The sequence below is a fragment of the Manis javanica genome, chromosome 3, assembly GCF_040802235.1.
Source record: "Manis javanica isolate MJ-LG chromosome 3, MJ_LKY, whole genome shotgun sequence".
Lineage (NCBI taxonomy): Eukaryota > Metazoa > Chordata > Mammalia > Pholidota > Manidae > Manis > Manis javanica.
In genome coordinates this window covers 162,536,804-162,553,590 of record NC_133158.1, presented here as the reverse complement: position 1 = coordinate 162,553,590, position 16,787 = coordinate 162,536,804, and the positions used below count along the sequence as shown (strand labels likewise).

The following is a 16,787-nucleotide window of genomic DNA, read 5'->3' as shown; positions in this document are numbered from 1 at the left end:
CTTCACCTGAGCACTTACTGAGTGCTCGCTGTGTGCTCCCTGTGACGATACAAGAGGAACAAGGGCAGGCCCTCCTGTAAGTGGGAACAGTGGGCCTGTCCAGCCAACCCTAGGGAAGCACCCAGAGCCAGCATTACAAAACACTCTTCACACTAAGGTGAGAACTTGTCACCGATGCTAGGAATTAAGTATGCAGCAATCACAAAACCTTGACATGATCCTTGACATCTTTGTTTTGCACACTCCAATTCACTCAACTAGAAAATCCTATTGGCAGAAACTGATGACTCTTAAACTTCACCCCTGGCCCCTGGGAGGGCTGGGACCTGAACTTCCAAGGCCCTGGATTTTTCTGTGGTTTTTGTTCTCAGTTATATATAATTGAGAAAATATGTAACTATATGAAATAAATGTTCACTTCCAAGTCTTAATTCTATAAGACTTTCTTAAATTTTCCCCGCCGCGAAACAGGTAGATGCTGCAGGGCCCAAAAAACCTTACTCCACTCCTGGTTTGAGGTCTCAGAGCTAACCAGGGCAGGACTTGAGAAAAAAGGTATAAATTTGTCAAGAGAAGCAAAGTAGGGGCTCAGAAAGAGAGTAAATCCTCATCTAACATGGCAGAAAGTCAATAAATAAATCAAGAAATCACTATGTAAGCTGATTTTTTCAGCGACAAGGGAGAGACCAGCAGCAGAACTAAACGGAAGAGCTGATATGGAGTTGTGTGGCATAGCAAGGTAGACAGGCTTGTTTTTTTCACTGTAAGAACATTTAGATAATTCTATTTTGTAAAAAGTGCTCATGCATTACTTCGAGATATATTTTAATTCGACCTTTAAAAAGTATAGGAAAATTGAAGGAAAATAGGAAATAAGACAGAACACAAAACATAGGACAATAAAAACCAAACGCACACACAATGCAAAAGAACCAGCGAAGGGAGCGGGAGAGAGGTGGGGCTAGTGGGCGGGGCACGGAGCGAAGGGGCGGGGCGCAGGAGCCGGTCTCCCTAGAGCCCGCCCCCAGGGTCCGCCTCTGATTCCGCCCCCGCGGGAGCCCCGGGAACGCGGGGTCAAATTCGCCTTAGACCCGCCCCCTAGCGCTGCGGGGCGGGCTAGTCTCCGGGCCGCCCCGCAACAGAAAACCGTGCGTCGCGAGATCAGGTAGGGCCGCGCGCAGGCCGGGAACCCTGGTTCCGCGCGGCCGGTACCCAGTGCCCGGCAGTCCCCGAGGCTCACCGAGAGCCTCTGCGGAGCCCCGCGACGCGCAGGTAAGCGCAGCCAAGGTCGGCCCGCGTCAGCCCGCCTTTGCCCTCCTGGGCCCCCCGCCCTCCACCTCGGCGCCGCGGCCACAGGTTTCGGGAACGGAGCGCAACAGCCCGTTGGGGACGGTGAACCCCAAAATGCCACTCCTCTACCTCGCGCGCCAGGGTTATCAGTCTGACCCCAGTACCCCTGTGGCTCTGACCCGAGCCCGGCAGTCACGCAAGAGTTCAGTTCCAACGGTCAGCACCCTTGCACTCAACAGGTGGAAGTAAGTATGAAACAAATTCTAATAGTGTGCCACCGAGTGTCCGCCCCGGGCTAAGTGCTGGGGACGCAGTGGTGGGCAAACGAATGTGGTGTGAGGCCGGGGGGCCCACAGTCTAGTGGGAAAGACCCGCAGCCAAGGGATAATCCACACACCTAAGTGTAAAACTTAAAACTGCCTTAGAAGCTGTGAAGATGGAAGTGCAGAGGGTTGAGGGAGCACTTAACCGGTGGTCCGCATCTCTAAAGGTCCTGGAGCTCACACTTTAGTATAAATCAAAGAATTACAGGGTGAACAACAGAACAAACACATTTTGTTGGAGAGAATGTGGCTTGTTTGAGGAAAGGGAGGGTCAGTGGGACCGGCCTGTGGAGAACTAGGCAGAAAGCAAGTTAACTTGGCTTAACTTCCTCCTCTGTAAAATGGGACTGTTGCTGACCACTGACCATTGAGACGAATGGAAATGACTGAGCCAGTGCCCAGGTGTGCAGTGAGCAAAGGAAAGGTGAAGACGTTTCTTGGCGGAGCAGGATGTGAATCTGGACGGCAGTGGGCCTGCCTCCCCGCAAACTCACTTCCCCTCTCCTTGCGTCCCTTTCCTTACCTAAGCAGAATCCCTCAAACAACCTGTCCTCTAAAATGATGACTGGTTCGGTCTTTCATTCTGGAAACATTTAACTGGCACCCACTTTACACTGGCTGTGAGGATACAGAGAGAAATTAGACACTGGTCCTGACCTCCTGGTGCTCATGTGGCCGTGAAGTAAACTGAATTCCAGACTATCGGGCTTGGTGCTCTGGGAGCCCAGAGGAGGGGTTCTGACCCTCTGGCATTGCTGGGGGAAAACCTTGCTGCTTCCGGTCAGGTGCCCATTTCCCAGAAAGCCTCACTTGTTACTGCCGGCTCCATGAGACCCCCCAGAACATAAGCTCACACTCTGAGCTTCAATTCCTCTCTCTCCTTGGTAGCGCCACCCCCTAAAACTGGCCAGAAAACTCCCCAAAGGCAGCAGCCCTGCTGGTCCCTAGCTAAGGACCCCTCAGATCTTGAAATTCCAGGGATTTTGGAAAGGGTCTGGGACTTCAAGAAACACCTGTTGACCTCTTGGTGTATTTTATTAACTTGAATGATCCCAGTTCCTTCTCTGGCTCTGTTACACTGTTGGGGTAGACTCAGGATTTGCTCCATGAAAGCCGGCTGGGAGGCCCAGAGAGTGGGGAAACACAGTTGAGACAAGAGGCTGGCACTATTTGTGTGTAAAGGTAAAAAAAAAAAAAAAATAGAGGACAAATGTTAAGAGAAGGATGCTGGAGGAAGTGGGAGAGAGAGCAGTCTTTTGCAACCTGTTTCCCCTCGCACACCACGTCTGTGCCAGCCTCAGAGAGAAGAAAGGCTAGGCTGGGCAGTCACAGACCTGGGTCCAGATACTTCTGGCTCTGTGACTGACTCCGGGCAGGTCACTTACTGTCTAACACTGCAAGCTTAACATGCTTAGCATGTTGGCCCTGAAGGAATATGAACTCCCTCCCTCTTCCCCAAAATGAACTAAAGTTAGAATAATAATAGTGTCTACCTCAGAGAACTATGGGGATTTAATGAGTTAATGCACCTAAAACATGGCACTTTCTTTCCCTAACTTCGGACACCTTTCCTTTAACATCCCACTTAAACACAGGGCGGTTTGCCTTGTGGGTTTCTGTTCATTCATTCGTTCCTACCTTAGGAGCCCAGTACTTTGCTGGATGCAGGACTTACAAATTTGGATTCCACAGCATGACATGGAGAAAGTTACTACTACTGTTGCTGGGCAAAAATTGGTGAAAGAAGGCAGGCAGAGGGTGGGAGGTGGGGGGTGAGGGGGTGGCTCTGAGGACTGTGCAGGGTGATTAGTGGGGGGGTGGTTGGGTTATCTGCTGCCATGGTTGTACTGGAAAGCTTTGGTTCTGCCAGGAGAAAGGGCTGTTTTGTGTGATAAAAGGACCTCCTAGATGGCCACACACTGTTGAAAGGCCTGGGGAGTTTGAGGTCTTTGAACAGTCAGGCCAGAGAAAAACAGCAAAAGTTGATGGGGAAAATAAGGGTTGAGAAAGATCTAAAATTGTCCTGTGCAGGCTGTATCTTTAACTCCCAGCTGGGTGTGGTTCCCTGTGAGGGGCTGCCCCTGCCCTGTGCTGAGGGGCCCTCCTGTAGGTTTGGTAGGGCCTGGGGCTGGTCTAGGAGCTGTGGAATCCAAGTTTTTAAGTCCTGCATCCAGCAGAGTACTGGGCCCCTAAGGAAGGAACTAATGAATGAACAGAAACCCACAAGGCAAACCTCCCTGTGTTTAAGTGGGCTTTTAAGGAAAGGCATATGAAGATAGGGAAAGAAAACTGCTGTTTTTAAGCACTTGCTAAAGGCCAAGCATTTTCATGCATGTTGCAGCTTACTGGTGAACACTGCAGCTTTCGAGTCAGATAAAATTGCCTGTGTGACCTTGTGCATCACAGAAATTCTTTAAAGCTCAGTTTTTGCATCTGTAAAATGGGAACCATTGTACCTAACTCATAAGGCTGTGATGAGTACTGAGTAATGCTCATATGTAAGTACGTGAAGTGCTGTCCTCAATGCACAGCGCATGGTCTGGTACATACTCACTCAATAATAGCTGTTATTATCATTATTATATTTATTAATCCTCCCAGTGATCTCCACTGTGATGCAAAATGGAAGGCCACAGACACAGATGGGTGGCATTGATTCTGAACTCAGTCCTGTCTGGAAGCAAAGTCTCTGCAGACACTAACCAGACAGCTTGTGTGAAATGAAGTAACTTTATGTGCATTTCATTCATTACTTACAGGACTTGACTATGTGAACTCTTAAAAGGAAAAAACCTGCAAAATTATAATTTATGTGCCTTTCAAGTTCAGGTATTTTATCATCTGGATAAATCTTCTGTGCATCTATGTTAAACCACTTTGGGCTGTTGAAACTCTTAAATGAAGTGGCTTGTCCTGACCAGTGTCTGTCTTTGCTCATTTATCATAGTTCCCTGGTGAAGACAGACAGATCCCATTTTGCAGGGCCGGCCTCAGCATAGCAGCTCCTGCCCCACTGTTAGCTGTGCAGTTCAGCCTCATGGTAGTTTAAAAGTCACAGTGAGCTCGTGGCTCCCTCATCATCATCTCTCTCTCACACACACACGGACTCAAGCGCCCATCTAGGAACTAGGAATAGAAAGGCATTCTGTCACTAGTGTGACTCAGGAAATCAGCTCCAGGGAAATCCCAGGTCCCAGTGATGGGTGTTTGGGTGAAAGTGCGTTGGATGAGGGTAGCAGTTTCTTCTTCTTCTAGAAGTGAGAGCTGTCTGCTCTTTCCACCCAGGAGTGTCATCTCTGGGCCTGGCCCCCTGCCCAGTGATGGCCAGATTTGTATCTCTGTGCCTCCCTGCTGTCCCTGCCAGAACTGCCTCTAAAGTTAGAATCCCTAGAGTAGTGGCAGAGACATAGCCAATGGCAGGGAAGCTTGCCGAGAGACCCTGCCTTCCCTTAGTCCAGTGGACACCTGCGAGGCATGCCCTTCTCCAGCTTCCCTGGAATTCCCTCCTCTGCTCCAGCTGTGGGAACAAGTGTTCCTGGTACCCAGCAGCATGCCTGACTCATTGTCCTCCCTCCCTTCCTCCTTCCCTCTCCTTCTTCCTTCCATAAATTCTTCAGGCAGTGTCCTGAGTATTAGAGTGCTGAGGCAAAATGATGTGGTCTCAACCCTCATGTGGCCCACAGCCATCACAAGACAGATTATTGCTAAAGGCAAAATTAAGCATATAAACACCCACACACAATGTCATACTATAAACTGGACTAAGTGCCAGGAAGGAGAAGCCTGGCATGCCATGAGCACGTGAAGGTGGGACAGACAGAGAAACATAGTCAGTATCAATATAGTGCATCCATAAATGTTGGTCAGAGACTTATACTCATTTATTTACATACCTTTGAAGACCTTTGGATGGCATTTTTCTATAAATTCTTGTAGACAGTGTTTTGTCCTGCCAAGGTAACCTATTAGAATGTGTACTTTAAAAAGTAATTGTGCTTTGGCTTCGAAATAGAATAATGCTAATGCTCTGATCTATTTGACCTTTAAAGTTCACAGAGCCCCTCCTTGGCTGTTGTTGCATTGGGGGCTCCAGTTCTCGGCGTCACACAGCTCGTGCTGGGTGACAGCACCAAACAGGCATGGAGCTCACCGGGCATGGTGGGCACGAGAGCCCTGTCGCTGCTGAACGAGAGCCCACCTGAGAGCCGCTTTGTATTCCTGTCCTCTGATAGCCCTGGGCACACCAGGCTGAGGCTCCATCATGTTGGGGTGCCTGCCACATGAGAGGAAAGAATGGCAGATCTGGCCACTCTCGTCTAGAGGGCAAGACGCCTGTCTGCCTGCGGCTGCAGCAGGGGTAGCTGGCAGCGGGCTGTGCCTGCAGAGCTGTGCCGCCCCAGCATGGTCCCTCATAAGGAACCAGCAGTCCCCCCGGGGGTCACCACGCCTGCCTTCATGCCTGTTCAGTTCCACTGAGAACGGGGAGAAAAACAACACTAAAGGGCCAGTTTTAAATAAGACGTGAACCAAACAGCCTCAGGAAACATTCTGTCCTTAACTGACCATTATGAGAGAGTTACTTTATTTGTTTGACCAGAGCTGACGACAAAGTACATCTTCGTTCCCCACCAGTCTCAGACATAGACTTTAGTGCCAGAGAGGAGCCGTGTTCCCCAAAGCAAAGTGAAGAAACGAGCATCCTTGTGCAGAAGTTGAGAAGGCCTCCGTGCCACTCTTGGTAGGGTGGGTTTGGCTGCTGTGTTCTCAGGGTACAGCTCTGTCGGATTGTACCCATGCGGAAGAGCCACGCAGAAAAGAAATGGCTGTGGGAATCTCTCTTGGATAAAGTTGGCACACAGTGATGGTATTTATGCCTCTTGGAAGTGCATGTTAAGTGGTGGGTACTTATGAAAAGAGTTCTGTGGAGTAAATGTGTCCATCAGTCAACCTGGAACTTTTTAGAGCTCCTAAGATGGTTTTAAATTACATCCAGTCTTCCTGCCTTCCCTTCCATCAGCCTCCCCCTCCCTTGCTTCCTCGTATAAAATGAACTGTCAAGGCCGAGCGTAGCACAGGTGGGAGTGTTGGAACGACTAGCAGAAGCAGAGTTAGCATATGGAAGACATGCCAGGCTTTAGTGCCTTGATTCTAGTCTTTCCCATCCAGTCACTGTGTTCAGAAGAGAGGAACATGTAGAGCAAGGCTGACGGATGTGCCTCAGCCTCATTACATCCCAGCCACAGCTTTCAGCAGCCCTGCTGTCAGCCGGTCTGCTTGCTGGAAATGTTTTGCAATCCAGGGGTACAGGGCGGAAGGAATGATAAAAATAAGTGACGCAAATGAACTTGAATTTGGGCCAAGTGAGTTACACAAGGGAGAGAATGATTGTTACTGTCAGTGAGGGAATCACACCAGACCAGGTAAAAGGCTAGAAGTTCCTCTGTAAGCAGGTGGTCATTAGGACAGAATGCCTGTTATATGAGTCAGTGTGTAGGAGCTTGACTTGAACTTATTGTGGTCTTTGAAATGTTCATTTAAAAGATCAGAAATTGGTGTTTTATTGCATGAACCCTATACTTAGAGTCAAGACTGCTTTGCATTTTAATTCTCCCTTCTAACCTTCTATGTAACTTTTATGATCTATTGGTCAATCTTGTCTTAATGGGTTTTTGGTTTTGTTTTTTTTTTTTGCGAAGAAGGTTGTCGGCATGTTACCCACTTTACATTTCGTGTAAAGAAATCAAAGGTGCAGATGATGAAAGTAGAAGGACTGCCTGTCTGAGTGTCACTGAAGTGCCACTACCCTTGGCTTCTCCTGGGATTTTGTCTTAAGATAGTGATTTGAAAAGTGACAAGAACCACTGTATAAAGTTATGTCATTACTTATAATGGTGAAAACTTGGGAGTGACCTGAATATACAGTACAGGGGAGTAATCAAATTACAGGAAATTCGGTTGATGGAATATTATGCAGCACTTAAAAATGTTAAGATTAGTAAGTCGGGAAGCCCTTACGTGCCCAGTGAACAGAACACCATTACGTTAACGGCACTTTCAGGAACAGTTTGCGAGGGGTGCCTCAAAGGCGATATGAGAGTTGCATTTGAGCAGTGGAACTATGGATAAGTTTTTTTCATATTTCAAACTTTTGGTATTGTTTCCTTACTCTCCTTTTATTTTGAAATCCTAAAATGAGCCAGGTTAAACAATAAGCTTTTTACTGTCAACACTTTTAAAGGCACTACATGTGTGGTCTTTTCCTAAATAAATCTTTAAATCAACAATTTCTAAAGCCAGGCCTGACTTCCTGCTTCCGTGTGTCTGGGCGAGGGACATACTCTCAGTCTGCCGGCTGAATGGCCTGCGCACATGCTCACTCTGGCCCTGCAGACGTAGATTTCAGGGTTTCTAGTGTGAAAAAGGCTACTGCCTCCCCCTGCCCTGCAGCCTCGTGTCCCTCTACCAGTCTCCCTCAGCCTTGTTCCTGACCTGGTCTCCGCTGGTGGGGTGGAGGTGAAGGATTTGGGTTTGCAACCTTTGGGAGGCTCATTGATAAAGTTTTAGCATCCTCTGTCCCCAACACACACACACACACACACTCACACACTCACTCACTCACTCACTCACTGTCTGTCTGTCTGTCTCTCTCCCCCTCTCCCTCCATCCCTCTCTTCTCTCCTATGTCAGCAATTGCTGGGGCAGTCCCATATCACTCTGGCTTCTTGTCCTGTCTAGGCCTTAGCCCTCCAGTACCTCAGGGACTGGATTTTATATCCTTAATGCCAACTCTCCCTGTGTTGGCCCTATGCCCATGTGTCCTCTGCTGCCGAGGGGTGGCAGGGACCTAGTGTGTGCCCAATGGTATCTCCTAAAGCAGCAGTCCTCAAACTCATTCAATTGGCTGTACGTTGGGAAATCATGACGTGTGTCTTTATTCGAGACAAGGATTTGAGACTGCATTGGTTTCTTTGTGAGGAGGTCCCAGGAAGTACTAGCAAGAAGTAGGAAAATGAGCCAGCACCACCAAGCAGTTCCCCAGTGTGGCCCACTGGAGTGTAAAACTGCTGGGAGTCTCTGGCAGCCAGTGTAGAGCAACCCACCCCAGAGCTGGCCTCTCCTGGGGTTTGGGGGCTGGGCATATACACACCATTGCTATCCATCATTGGTCAAGCATTGCTCCTTAGGGAATGTGAATTCTCTGGGACTTCTGACAGCTCCCAGTCACCAGTGAAGCACCAGGACAAAGGGATGCGGAAGCTGGGGTGTGGAGTCAAGCTGATTGCTCTAAAGTGATGAGGCCTGAGAGCTCAGGGTGCAGCACTGACAGTGTCTGTGGTGACATTCATCCCTAAACACCAGGACCTCATCAGTGTGCTAAACTGAGATAACCAAATCCCTAATTCTGTGCTGAGTCAGAGACCCATTTATACCAAGTTGAAGACTGCATTAAGTAGTGACCAACCCCAGAAGTTTATGAAAAATGGGAAGAAAACTCTAAGGAAAACAATGCTCTGTTTTTTCCCTCTGACTTGGGATAGACTACTGATATTTGATCTAAGTGGCAGAATGCTAGTGTTCTGCAGCTATGCAGTTTGAGACCCAGCACTTTTAAAAAGGGCCTGAGTGTGTAATAAGGTTTATTTTTATCACAGCAGTGTTTCCCTCTTCTGTGGTAGCTTGTACATTTTTCTGTTATTTCTCAAGTACATTAAGATGATCTTAAAGAAAAATTCATTGGGAGAAAACATTTAACTTCATTTGTCATCCCATGATTATATCTCCAGTGCCATGTTTTAATATTAATATTGGATTCACCATGCTGACACTAATACCAGAGGTTGGGAGAGAATTTCTGTAGTTGTGGCTTTAGGCACTGTGATAAATGGTGTGTAGTCATTGCCATTATGTAGAAACACGCCATCTCCAATTAAAGATTTAGTAAGCTGTTCATCAAAATATCTATTCACAACTAGGGCATATGGTTGTGCTGACATTTCAACTTAATTCTCTCTGTAGTCTTGTGGGTTCCTCAATCCATTTTATATGCTTTCTTTTTGCTATGCATGGAGGGAGACTAGTGGCAGAAATTTGGGGACATAATGAATATTCTGGAACATTCTCCATGTATTTATTGTTATTAAGTCTATTGGAAGATCTGTTGCTACAATTGAAGGCTTTACTGCAAGAGATGATTTAAAATTGTTCATGTGGTAAGTTCAATATGGTTTAGTGGCTAAAGTTCATATGCTTTGAGTTATGGGTATTTTAGAATTTGCATTGAAAGGATTCAAGATCCCAGTGTTTTAGAGGAAGGAGGCCATTTCCCTATAAGCTATGATTCAACACACAGTCTGTAAAGGACAGGCTGGTGGATGCGTGGCCTTCGTGTCCTATTCCTGTGTCCTGTGTGGACGGCAGAGGTCACTCACTGGTACTCAAGCCTGCACCCTCCTTACAGTGCTCCCCACAGTCACTCCACTCACCCACACTGACGCACTAGATGAAACCTGTTGACTCCCCAGGCTCTTGCACAGCTTTTTATTTGTCTTTGCCAAGGCTGTGAATGGTCAGCAAAGGAACCCTTCATAGTCTCTCTATGAAAAAAAGAGTCAGTTTGATCACCTTATGCCCTTTTAGTCACCTCTCTGCTATGCAGGCTGTAGTTTTCAATCTGTCAGTGTTTGTTTCCTTCCATTTTTCCTTCTATCATGTGCCTTGATTTTTTTCCTTTCTCCCTCTAATATTTGATAAAGCAGGGAGCCCCAAATTATTTGCTATTTGTTCTCATAAAGTTTTGTTGAAGTAATTTGTATGGATGGGAATGCACTGAGGTTTTAATTTTTTTTTCGTACCACTTGAAGACTGCTCTGCTACAGGGCACCAGTGACCTCCACATTGCCAAGTCTTGCAGGCTTTTCCATCCACATCTTCCGTACAACAGCTGATACCTCTGGCCGTGCTCACCCCTTGAGTCTTTCTTTCCTGGGTCTTCCTTCTTCTGCCTTCCCTTTGCTGGCATTTTTCAGGGGGCATCCCCAGGGTTCTTCCCTTGGCCCCTTCTTGTCTGCACACTTCACCTGAACGATTTTGCCCATGCCCTGGTTTTTATGCCTCCCTCATCCTCACCTACATCACATCCCCTCTCTGGAGCCCATACCTCTGTGTCCAGTAGCCTGCTGACTGGGGTCTCGTGGGGCTCCAATAGGCATCCGGAGTTGGCATGTTTCACTTCTTCTAGACTCACCCTGTTTTCACATAGCCAGCTAAATAATTGCCCCTTTCAAGTTGTTCTGCCTCCTTGAAGTCTTAGGTAAACTGTTCTAACCTTCTTAGAAAACTGCCATCTTGGGAAGTCAAGTTTAAGACAAGGGCACAAACCAAGAAGTCCTCCTCAAAACTTAGGGGCTAATAGTAAAATAACCATTTTTAATTATTATCTCTAACAGTTCTGGGGGTTGACTGGGCTCAGCCAGGCAGGTCTTGCTCGGGGCCTCATTCAGTGCCGGTTAGGTGGGCGGAGCCGCCTCCGGCCTCATTGGCTGTTGGCTGGAGTGCCCTGTTGTGGCCCCTGCGTTCCTCACAGCTCAGCAGTGGCTTATAAGAACAGGTATTCCAAGAGGACCAGGTGGAAGCTGTATCACCTCACGTGGTCCACCCTCAGAAGTCTCAGAGCATCACTTTTTCCATATTTACCAGCCTGCCCAGCGTCAAGGGATGGAACACAGGCCCATCTCTCAATGGAAGGCCTGTCACATGGTGGCTCTGTTGGAAAATACATCCTGCCACAGTCCCCTGACATGTCTACCTTTTCCTTTGAGAACTACCTGAAATGTTTAAATGTTTAAAAAAATTTTTTTGTATAGGTACCATATTTACATGATTGGAAAGTTAATAAAAAAATAAATATAAATGTTCTTTCTCATTCCATATCCCATACCCCTGCCCTACCATAGACAACCATTGTTATGTTCCTTATGTTCTTTCTGAGTTTAGAGGTATTTTTTATACAAAACATACTATTCTATACTCACTGTTCTGCACTTCTATTTTTTTGCTTAACAATATGTCTAGGAGAGATTTCCTTCTCAGTACACAGAGTTCTCTACCTCCTCTCCCTCTTAGCCTCTCTGCTCTCTCCTCCCTCTGCCTCACTCTCTCTCTCAGATGCAGAGTGTTCTGTTGTGTAACTCTACCTTAGTTTACTTAATTAACCATCTGGGTGGGCACCAGGCTGTTTCCAGGCTTTTGCTCTTACAGACACTACTGCCGTGAATAACATTTACATGCTGTGTTTTGTGTGAGAGAATTCTCTGGGAAGCCTTCTGCAAGAGCTGTAGCCAGTTATGTGCATCCTCTCCCCAAAGTACCTCCCCTCACCTCGCATCCCATCATGCATTTCCCATGCCTCCCTACCGGAGGTCTCCTAGAGGTCTTGGGCTGCAACCATTGTAGCACATTTGCACACTGCCTAGCAGAGGGAGCACCGTGTCTACCCTGCACAGAGCAGGCATGTGCCGAGGAGGGAGACAGAAGGAAAAGCAGGGGGAGGAGGCTTGAGGACAGGTTTCTGGGTGGCCTGTATTCCATGTCCTCTAATTTTGTTTGTAGCCACATTTCTTAGTGGCAGTCACCACTTCAGGCATGTGTGCTTCCTTCCTTAGTCTGTCACTGAAACCAGAATCTGGTCCTGCCCTGTTGTGCCTAGCTTCATGGGTTCAGACCCAGAGCCCAGTTTTTGTACAGTCTCCCTGGCCAGCCACAGGACCACTCTCTTAACAGCTGGTCCTTTCCAAAAGTACCACCATTGGGCTGTTGTGGGGAAGGCAATTATGATGCTCATCACTTAGTACTAAGATACCATTTCTCTTGTCCTGATAAAAATCCAGCAAAATAGAATCCTTCTCTTGTTAAGGAAGTATGTCTAAATCACATACTTCTACTGTTTCTGTTAGGAAATGTATTCCTTAAGAAACTTAGATTGTTTTTGTTAAATTAAAAAGGCCAAATTTGAACCTCCACAGAAAGATTTTGACAGTGTGCTTATTGTTTTAAAGGAAGCTTTCTGGGATGGTGTCTGTTCAGGATTCCTTCTGCTGTAAGGAATAGAAGCTTCACTCAAATTAAGTTAAGCAACTCTAGGAATATGGCTAGAATAGAAAAGCTTTAGGATATCAGGCATAGCTGGATCCAGGTGCTCAGATGCTGGCACTTGGAATTTCACCTTCTCTTTCAGCTCTTCTTAATATTGAGTTGGCCTCACCCTCTAAGATAGGGACAATGACAACTCCAGGTTTGTGTGGACTTTATAGGTCCTGATTTCAGAAGAACACACTTTTGTCCAGTGTCCCTATTGACAAGAGATTTGTCCTCCAGGGACATGTGTCCACTCCTATACCAGTCACTTTTCCAGGAAGTTAGTTTTCTGGCCATATTGACTGACAGACCTGCCAGAATCGTAGGAGTGGTGGTAGAGCAGTTTTCAAAACAATGGGATGAAGGACCAACACATGTTGCTGCCCACTGCAGATGGTGATTGAAAATTTGAATTTCAGACTGTGAAGAGTAACCAAAGTAGAGGTGACAGGCCTAGGAGTCAAGACAAGGTTTGTTGTGTTAATCTGTCTACTTTTGCATTTGTTTGAAAATTTCTGTAATAAAAGGGCATTAAAAAACAAAGAGGAGGAGCTTTTTTCTGACTTATTTTGGGAATTCTCAACACACAAGTATATTTACTGTCTAATTTTCTCATTCTCTGTTTTTCTTTTCATTGTACAAAGGAACCCTAGTCCTTACTGCACTCTAAGCTGGGGATTGGGAGGAAAACACACAGTAGTTAAATTTGTGTGGTGTGCTGGGAGGGGCACTGGGGCAAGGCAGCAGGAGCCCTTATGTCCACATCTCTACGGTTCACAGAACAAACGCCTTGGAAAGTTCCAGCCAGGGTTGAGAAGGATGTCCATGCCATGATCAAGTCTGCACCTCTTCCTCTAGTGGTCAGTGTGGACAAACCAGGTGAGGGCCTCATGGGGTCCTGGCCTTCCTGGTCCACGTACATTGTTAGAGGACGACCTAGCTCCTCAGATGGTCACAGACTTGCTGCTCACAGAAATCTTAGCATTTGGACAGCCTTTTCATTATACAGGTGAGGAAACAGGCCAGAGGGGTTAAACAGCTTGCCTAAGCTCACTGTGAAGTAAGGAAGAGCAGAGCTAGATGGGGATCCCCATAATCTGACCTTTAAGGCTGGTACCACTTAATAGCTGGGTAACCTAAGCCCCATTACTTCTCTGAACTTCACTCTTCTCATCTTCTATTGTGGTGGACAGAAAAATGGCCTTCCAAAAAGTCCATATCTTAATCCCTGAACCTGTGAATGTGTTAAGTTAAATGGCATAGGGGTGTTAAGTTTGCAGATGAAATTAAGGTTGCTAATCAGCTGACTTTAAAATTATCTTGGATCATCCAGATGAGATTGTTGTAAGCACAAGGGTGCTTAAAAGTGAGAGGGGAAGGCAGAGTTAGAGTGATGTAGTGTGAGGAAGATAGGGCCAGCCGTGGCCGGCTTGGAAGAGGGAAGGAGGCGTGAGCCGAGGAATGGGGCAGCTACTGGAAGCTGGAAAAAGCAAGAAATTGTTTCTCCCCTAGAGCCTCCAGAAGGAAGACAGCCCTGCTTACTCCTTGATTTTAGCCCTTTTGGACTTCTGACTTCCAGAACTGTGAGATAATAAAATGTGTGCTGTTTTAAGCCACAAAGTTTGGGGTAATCTGTTACACAGCAATGGGTTACTAATACATCTGTAAAGGGGCATAGTCATTACTTTCTCAAAAGATTGGAGTGTAGAGGCAAGGAGGTGATACCTGAAAATTACCCTAGAAAGTAGTAGATGTTTAATAAACAGTAATGTTGGTGGTAGACATTGGTGATGAGCAGTGGTGACCGTTAATAGAAAGTAAAGGGAGAGTAGCTGTTGGAATGTGTCATTTAAGAACCAAGGTTGGTTCAGGGGTAGAAGGAAGCTGGTGGGAGACACCATATGGCCCAGGTGGACGGCCAAAGAACCCTGACAAGGAGCCCTTCCGTTCTGACAGTCTGCATGGCCTTCCTTCAATTCTTTGCTTTGTCAGGCAGTGCCATCCTACATCTGGGAAGTGAGAGGTTGGGAAGGACTGACCCTGTGATCTCCCTAGAGCCCTGCCTTATAGATCCGGTAGGATGCAAGTCTCTCTCTGCCTGGCCCTCACTCGCCCTAATGCTTTTGGCTGCCCTTATGGCCGTAAAGATTGTTATTGCCTCCCCCAGTGTCAGCAGCTGCACTTCAGAGCTTTCTTCAGGCCAGGCAGTATGCTGGGTGCTCTCGTGTCAGTGCTAATTAGAGCTTGTATCTCTGTCTCATTTTCCACGACAGCCCACTGAGGCAGGCCTTATTTCCCACTTACAGAGGAGCAAACAGGCTCGAGGGGTTAGGCAACTTGCTCAGGGCCAAACAGCTTGTCAGTGGCAGAGCTGGGACTGCAGGCTAGGTCTCCAGATCCTGCCTCCTGGACAGAACTGGCCACCAAGTGGAAGAAGAAGAGAGGTGACCCACCCACAGGCTGACTGGAAGGGGCTTGGGAGTACTGTGCTTGGATGCTATGGGCCTGTGGCAGCAGGTCCCCCAAGTCTCCAGAAGGAGGCCCTCACCTGAGGGAATGCCACCTCCTGCACCTCTGGGAATGACAGAGCCCCCAGGGGGTGTGGGGGGAGGCACACTTGCTTCCCTAGGGCCTGTGGGGACGTTCACATCTGCTCCCACCCACTCTCAGGGTCACTGCAACTGTGTTGATACTTTATTTCCTCGAAAGACACACACTGGCATTTAGATTGGTGTTAGACAATATTGAGGAATTTTTGTTATTGTTAATTTTGTCAGATGTGATCATGCTATAATGGATAAGTAAGAAAGTGCCCTGTATTTTTGAAATATTTGAAGGTGAAATATCATGGTTTTGTGATAATGCTTTAATAAACTACCAGGGGAAAAAAGGTGAAATAAACATGGAAATGTGCTAATGATCATTTGGGGACCTCTGTGTGGCAGTTCATTATACCATTTCCTCTACTTTTCTGTATGTTGTAATTTTTTTTGTAATAAAAAGATTTTTTAAGTGTCTTGCCAATGGGTTTCTGCCCTGGGCAAGTTCACTATGGATTCAATGTGTCCAGAAGAAATGACAGTAGAACATTCTTGGGGTGAAAGGGTTATACCCAACTTTATTCCCATGGTGGCAGGTCGATCACTAGAATCCCATCCACTCAGAGCAAGTCTGCACGCAGCAAGCCGGTGTCTGTCTCTGGGACCCTCTGCCCACACAGCCGTCCTCTGACCTCAGCGCTGCCACCACTCCAGCCTCTGCTTTCCTGCAGCCATGCCATTGTGTTGCCCAAAGCACTGGGCAGGGCTCTTTATATAGAGTCAGTAACAATGCATTGCCCACACGTGTGTAGTGAGCTAGCCAACCAGGGCCAAGTGAGAATCCTGGCCACAGGAACCTTCACTTTATCCACATTAAGTCATTTTCAGAGCCCTTAGGATATACTCAGTCTTTAGCTGAATTAGTCCCACACTCCAGAGACCCACAAATAAATGACCACAGTGGTGGAGCCAAGCTTGGGGGCAGAGGTAAAGGGGCATGACAGGGCTTGGTGGGAGCAGCCCTCGAAGGGACAGGCTCTGGGAGGAGTCATATTCTCACACACGATTCTGGCTCTTCCAGTAGTACAGTTGCCCTTGTCAAGCCAGTCAGTCCTGAGTCAGTCACTAAGAGAAAGCTGGGCTACCCTTTTCCAGTGCCGGTCTCTGAGAGTCCCTGCAGGGAGCGACTGTCCTCGCCTGGCGGCTGCTTTTCCTTCATGGTCGCGTCATTGCTTTGCTGTGTTATGATACAGGAAAAGGACCGTGGTGTTTTGTCAGACCTCTTCTCGTGGTACAAACCTCTTACTAGAAGTTCCATTTGTCGCTGCAGATTCCTCAGCCCATTTTCCTTTGGCAAATTCTGTAATCTTCTGAATTTTACATGAAAGTTCATTTTTCAAACTTAGCATTGGAATAGATAATCAGATTCCCTGATCACCCGTTAACTTCCCTCTTTCTTTGCGTTTTCCCTTATCAACGTGGCCAGCCGGAAAACAGGAGC

At 47.2% G+C, this 16,787-nt stretch overlaps 1 protein-coding gene across 11 annotated transcripts in view; it reads left to right on the top strand.

The window, feature by feature from the left end:
* Window positions 1-1,072: 1,072 nt before the first annotated feature.
* NMNAT3 (nicotinamide nucleotide adenylyltransferase 3) overlaps window positions 1,073-16,787 on the top strand; it is a 116,176-nt gene continuing 100,461 nt past the window's right edge. For 5 of the 11 annotated variants that reach the window (XM_036991618.2, XM_036991612.2, XM_036991616.2 and 2 more), the window contains exon 1: window positions 1,081-1,272. The gene's annotated coding sequence lies outside the window, so the exon portion shown is untranslated. The other 6 variants (XM_036991617.2, XM_073232265.1, XM_073232264.1 and 3 more) reach the window with 4 other exon arrangements.